The sequence below is a fragment of the Vicugna pacos genome, unplaced genomic scaffold, assembly GCF_048564905.1.
Source record: "Vicugna pacos unplaced genomic scaffold, VicPac4 scaffold_21, whole genome shotgun sequence".
Classification (NCBI taxonomy): Eukaryota; Metazoa; Chordata; class Mammalia; order Artiodactyla; family Camelidae; genus Vicugna; species Vicugna pacos.
Window position 1 is genome coordinate 1,476,205 of NW_027328742.1, and position 6,413 is coordinate 1,482,617.

The 6,413-nt window shown below is 41.4% G+C and overlaps 1 pseudogene; it reads left to right on the forward strand.

The window, feature by feature from the left end:
* Nucleotides 1–782: 782 nt before the first annotated feature.
* LOC140694568 (small nucleolar RNA SNORA40) lies at nt 783–890 on the forward strand (annotated as a pseudogene).
* Nucleotides 891–6,413: the final 5,523 nt, after the last annotated feature.

Here is a 6,413-nt window from a genome sequence, read left to right on the forward strand (position 1 = left end):
GAAGACTTTCTACTCACATTGATCCACCACAGCCAGAATTGCTGTTCCTTGCATGATGGGCTGCCATGCTGCGATGTCCTGGGCTTTTTCTGGCACCATGCGTCTATAGTGGGTAGTCAAGTTTCCACGTACCCACTCTGATTTCCAATATATTTTTCTCCAGAGCCAACAGAGGGGCCACTGGAAAGAGGCCACATATAAGGTGGTGAACCCAAACTGAATACCTGTTGATGGAATGGACACACAACCTGGAGTGCTAGATGGATGGAAGGACAACATAAATTCCTTTACTCCTGAAAAGAGAAAGGCACAAATGGTGAACTAAATCCCAAAGAGAAAAGACATTCATGGTATTAATAATGTTCAACAGTGAAAGAATCAAAACAAAAGCAAATATAAAATCTCTGGGAAGAAGACTCATTACAACCTGTTTCTTTCACGTATATACCCTTAGTAGGAATAACATACTTAAAAATCTTTAACCAACCATAGTTATTTGCTGATAATAAACTTGGGAATCTTGAAGCATATTATTCACTCTCAGTGTTGAAATAATACAATCTTGGAAGATGATTTTTAATTGAGGATTAAAAAAATAATATTGTGGATGTATCTAACAATTTAAATAGAAATAAGAAATGTACCTTTGGGAAGGCTATGCGTAGAGGATGTTGGAGGGATTACACTGAAAATAGGCAATTGAGCAGGCTCCCTTGAGTCTGGGAAGTTGAGTGAAGCACATTCAGAGAGTCTATGAAGTTATTACAAGTCACAGAAAGGTATGCAATTAAATTGTCTTCAACTTGTAGACAGGTGCAAAAGTAAATCCTCTTTTGCAACCCAGAACTCATTGTTCAGTATGAGTTTTGATACATACAAGACGGAACAGGATACCTAAAACAGACTCAAGTGATGGGTATTGAACAAAAAGATAGCTTCTGGAACTATAGAACTGGTAATTTAAAAGCATAAGTTGAGAAATGATCAGTTACATTGATTTAGTACTCTGAGTTCAATGTTCACATGAGACAAACATGGCTTCTTTTTTTAGGCTTTTATCTTTAAAAGTGTCTGGACTTTCCAAAAAGGTATTGACAACGATCAGTACTGTTCTAAGGTGTGATAAGCTTAGGAGTAAATGATTTGAACTTAATGCATATTTAGAGGGTGTCTGAAATTCAGAACCAGGCAGATCAATCTTCCCTGACGCCAAATACGTAATAGTCTTGAAGTAAATTGCTTGAGAAAATTGGATCCCAAAGATTACAGGGCTGACTGACAACTGTTGATTGACCAAAAATCATTGAAAGGGCTGCCTTGAAGATTATATGACTCAGACATTGGAGGAACTAATGGTTGATGGGCAATGGAAAGAATCAGAACATGTGTTAAATTCTTAAAAAGTTTATTGACTTAAATTATGTTACACAATAAAAAAAAACCCTACACTTTTTGTAGGAAAAAATAGTGTCTTCATAAGCAAAATATCCTTCTTCAGGAATTTTTATCTTGATATTTCTATGGTCTGTGAGGTCACAGGAAGTCAAAGTTATGGTGGTGGCTTAGAATTTCTTTTGTCTCTGTAATTTACAGGGCATTGCTACTGACGGGGCAGCAGAGATCTGCGGTAAGCTGTTCCATGGGGTGGGGGAGCGGTTAGAAATTATAAGGCCAGAGATCTAAAAGACTTTTAGACCCTCCCCTCCTAACTGGCAGACCTTTAAAGTAAACTAGCACAGGTATGTAACTAAGACATTGGATGAGAGGCAAATTTATAGTTCCTTTAGTGTTACTGCTCAGTCAAGGGGTAGGGACCACTCTGACCAGGAATTCCAAGACCGTGGATGTGTTGGATGGGTAGGAGGAGCTGACATTTGCTTCTGACCTGAGAGGCAGGGGTGTGTTGCAGAAAAGCCAGCAATGCTGGAAAGATGCAGCCCAAAAGGAGCTGTCATATTCAGGGAAGTCAGAGAGCAAGAACCAGAGTTAGTGACGCACAGTGTTAGCAGCGTGGCAGCAGTGATGTCAGTATCTGTGTCCATAACCCACCTAAACCTACATGAACTCATCTTCCTACAGGGGGCAGGTAAGTAGCAGAAATGTGCGGAGTGGGTGCAGCCACTGGCAAATTGGCAAGTGGACATCCTAATGAAACGCACTGCTCACAGTCACCATATTGGAAATAGGGCCTCACACTGTCAGATCTCCTTCTTATTCAAGAGAAGCCAGAAATTAAGAGTTTATTAGCAATCAACCCAGCTCAAAACCCAGAAAAGATATCATTTATAATGACAAAAAAGGCACAGACAATTCAGAAATAAATTAGTGAAAAATATTAAGATGATTCTGATAAATGACTTGAAAAAAGAAAAAAAAATGATGATTGAATGAACAGTAGAATGCACCATCCTCTTCAGTGGGCAGACTCAAATTTGGGGGACATGGAACATTTTTTCTCCAAAATAAATTTAGTATCTGAATGCAAATTTAGTTGATAATCCCAAATGGATTTAAGAAAAAAATCTGAAAGTTGATTGTAAATTTATTACAGAAATAAACACATATATACAAATAAAATAATGAGGAGAGATGTTTGAATTTATAGTATTAGGGACATTCTGGAAAAGGATAAAATAGGACCAACTCTAGGAGGTATTAATCTATGGTCATGGAAACAGTATAGAAATAGTGCACTGAGAGTATGAATGAAATAGATTACATTTCAAGAATACACGTGGATATTTATGAGATTTTAGTAATATTATAAAACTGACACTTCAAATCAGTGGATTCAAGTACTGGAGTAATTAGCTACATCATTGGAAGAATTGGTACAGTGTCCTCATTTATGACATTAAAATAAATTCCAGATAATTTTTTAATTAAAAAATAAAACACCAGAAATAACCCAACATGATTTAATCTGTTCAGATTTTCAAGCGAGAAGAACTTTCTAAAAAGCTTTTGGAATAAAGACCAACAACAGCAGAGGCCTAGCAACTCAGCAAGGCCAGAAACGCCCAGTGTAAAACAAAACTAACCCTCGCCCAACCCTCTCTCCCGGCCCTGTATTGCTTTCTGATACGTTCTACACTTTGTTCTTTCCTTTAAATTCCAGTTTCTTGGAGAAGTGCCTGCGCTGATGACTCCTCCAGGGCTCAGAGCCCTGCAGCCCCACGGCCCTCACCGCAGCACTGAGACAGGAGTTACACTGATGGTGGTTGTGTGTTTCAAACCAGTCGGCATTTTCAGCTCCTGTTTATTTGATTACCAGGTAGCTTTTCCTGTGGACAAATATTTTCCTCTCAATGGAATGATTTTCCCCCTTAATATTGGTTTTACTTAAATAAATTTTAAAAGCCCAGGCAGAAAACAGTGTGTGCACATATGCACACACACAGAAACACACAGATCTGTTTTTTAAAGGCTACCTAAGTGTAGTCCTCCTCCTACTTTTCCCCTGGCTTGGCAATTAAAGGTGGGTTTAGCCCTTGCTTTTTTGCCCCACCTACCCCTCTTTCTCACTATGCTCCTTTTAGTCAGTGTTCAAATCCCTCTTAAGCCAGGTTACAGCCTTCTCTGTGTTGCCTCAACTAGTTTCTCCCAACTGCTCTGCTATTCTTCTTTCTCTTGGTGGATTTCTCTTCTCCCACTTGCCATGTACATGGCCCTTTTCCCCAGGGCCTCGTCTTCAATCCTCCACTTGGCAGGACTGAATCGCCCCCACGGCCTCACCCACAGCTCCTCTGAGCTCCTGACTGGTGAATACAGCTTAACAATGGACATCACCCCTCAGATGTCCCATAGACACTTCGCAATCAAAATGCCACAAACAGAACCATCTCCTCGAAACCAGCTCCTCCCCTTACACTCCCCCTGCAGATCTGCTCCCCGGATGGGTCACTGGAAATTCACCTCAGCAGCTCTGTGGCCAGCCGCCCCGGCCCTGCAGTCCCCTCTGCAGCAGTCACCAATTCTGCCGCCCATGTCTCTCTCCCTCTGCCCATGGCCTCTCTGCAGGCATGTGCCACTTGTTGCCTGGGTTACCTGGGGTGGTCCCCGAAATATCCTTTCCCCCCAAAATATGGGCCTCCCCCCAAAATACTATCTTCCATTCTGCTGCCAGTATAACCAGATATTCTTCAACATAATCATTATGAAATTCTCTTGCTTACATATATTCCAATATATCCCTGTTTCTTTAAGGATACATTCAAGTCTAAGCACACAAGACCCATCGTGACAGAGGCCTTGTGCACCAGATACTCCGACCTTGGATACTTTGTTCTAACCCTACTTGTTGTTCTTCAGTCTGGCCAAGCCGCTTCATGCCGTGTACTCTTATATGTCTCTACCTCTCTGCATGAAGTGTCCACTCCCTCTACCACACAATACAGATCTAACTTCCTTTCACCTTTCAAGATTCAGTTCAAATATTTTCAGCTCTAGGAAGTCCAATTTGTGTTCACCTGCTTAGCAATCCATCAACTACTCGCCAAGTCTCGCCTGGCCTGGGGAGTGCAGACACCAAGTCTTACCTGTCCTGGTCTCCCCAGCAGTTGATACAGTGTTTGGCATAGCAGGTGCTCACTATTTGTTGGATAGATAAGTGAATGAATCAGTAAAGGGATGAGAGGTCTACAATCCCCCCCAGTTACTCAGCTGCCATTTTGGAAAGTTAATTCTGCAGAGTTAAGGAAATATCTGTGCAGGTGGTGGGCAGACAGAACAGAGGTGAGGGCGTGGGGAGACAGGCCTGGTCCTGGAGAGCACAGGAGAGGCGTGCGGGGGACAGCACTGGAGAGAGAGGGAATGGTGGGGGCGGGTGCAATGGTATGTTGAAGAATAACTGATATTAACTGCAGCAAATTAAATGGAGAACATAATATATGAAGGGAAGATCAAGTTAACACAGCAAGGGTGGAAAAGGCAGTACCAGAGACAAAGAGCTCTCACTTCATCACTCACTGCATTTCACTTATGGCACCCACCCTCTGGGAAGACAGAGCCAAATTCTTGAGAGACTGGTGTTTGTGCTGTGGGTGCTCTAAGTACAAAACGGTATATTATGGCTTCCAGATTTTAAGACTGATAGATAATTTCTCTTATGTCCCATGTCTGAGTTCTCAGACAGCAGGATCTTTCGCTGGTGGAGGCAGAGCTATTGTGGTTAACAACTCAGGGTTACACTAATAATCTCAGAGGACAGTGGGGAATTAAATAAAACAAATAAAAGAGAAATTTCACTCAGAAAAAACATATGCCATATAGAATTTTGTGGGGGCCTTGGGGGCAATTTTACTGCCAACTCATCTAACAGCTGTATGTGAGTGTGTTGAAACTCCAAGCTCAAGTCACTTAAACACGTATGAGAACCAGGGTCCAGGCTGTGGTGCTCCAGACATGGACGGGAAGATGAAAAACCTGACTACTGCCTCCGACAGGATCAGTCCAGCCATGGAGCACAATGGACACGGACACGATCACGCACCATCAAGACAAGAATCAAGTGCAATTCATGCCTAGAGAGGAGAGCAGAAAATCTCTAAAAAGTGGAGGGTTTCCTGCCAAGGCTTGGCAAGAGTCCTTCCAGGCAGAAAAGCAGAGAAAGATAAGTCAGGCGAAGGAGACTAGTGTTGGTGGCTGGGTGTGACGCCTAACGAAGCATGGGTGGAGGGCTCCAGGGTCATCTGTCAGTAGCTCTTCCCCTTCAGCAGCTAAGAGGCATAACTAAAAAGGCAGGTGGGGTGTCATTAATGATCATGGGGAAAACTGGGAGGAGGAAACTGAGGTCAGGATATCACCACCAAAGGCACTTTAGTTTAGAGGAACAAAAATAATTCAAAAAGCACTTGGAAATTCTATCTCCCATGAACGAAAAGAACACAAAATAAGTTTCACTCCAGCGTTGAATACAGAATAGCAGACTGCTTACTCTCAGAAATGGATTGAATTTTCTAATTCGTTAGGGATTATTTAGATAATACGAAAACGAATAAATCTGAAAAATCTCTCTAGAATAGCTGTTACTCCATCCTGTTATGTAGAGTAGAGTTAGGCTGAATTATTTAATTGATATTTTAATGAGACTATAAAGTTCTAAAAGTCCTATCAGCTTCTCCCAAAAGCGTACAACTTTTCCTTTCAATGACCTTAATTTGACTTAAATAGAACAATAACTTTTTTCCAAGGCTTTTTTTGTGTGTGTTAAAATATCAAATGATATGCTGCCCTCAGAATGTTGTTGTTATTATTAATGCTGGTAATAGCCCCAATAAGACATATTTACAATTATGACTCATTTTGGAATAACAGGTCATTGGCTTAAAGTCCTTTTGAAAATAAGCAGAATAAACGAACATAATTTCTACACCAGGGACAACAGCTGCACCCTTAATGGAACCTGGTCACTA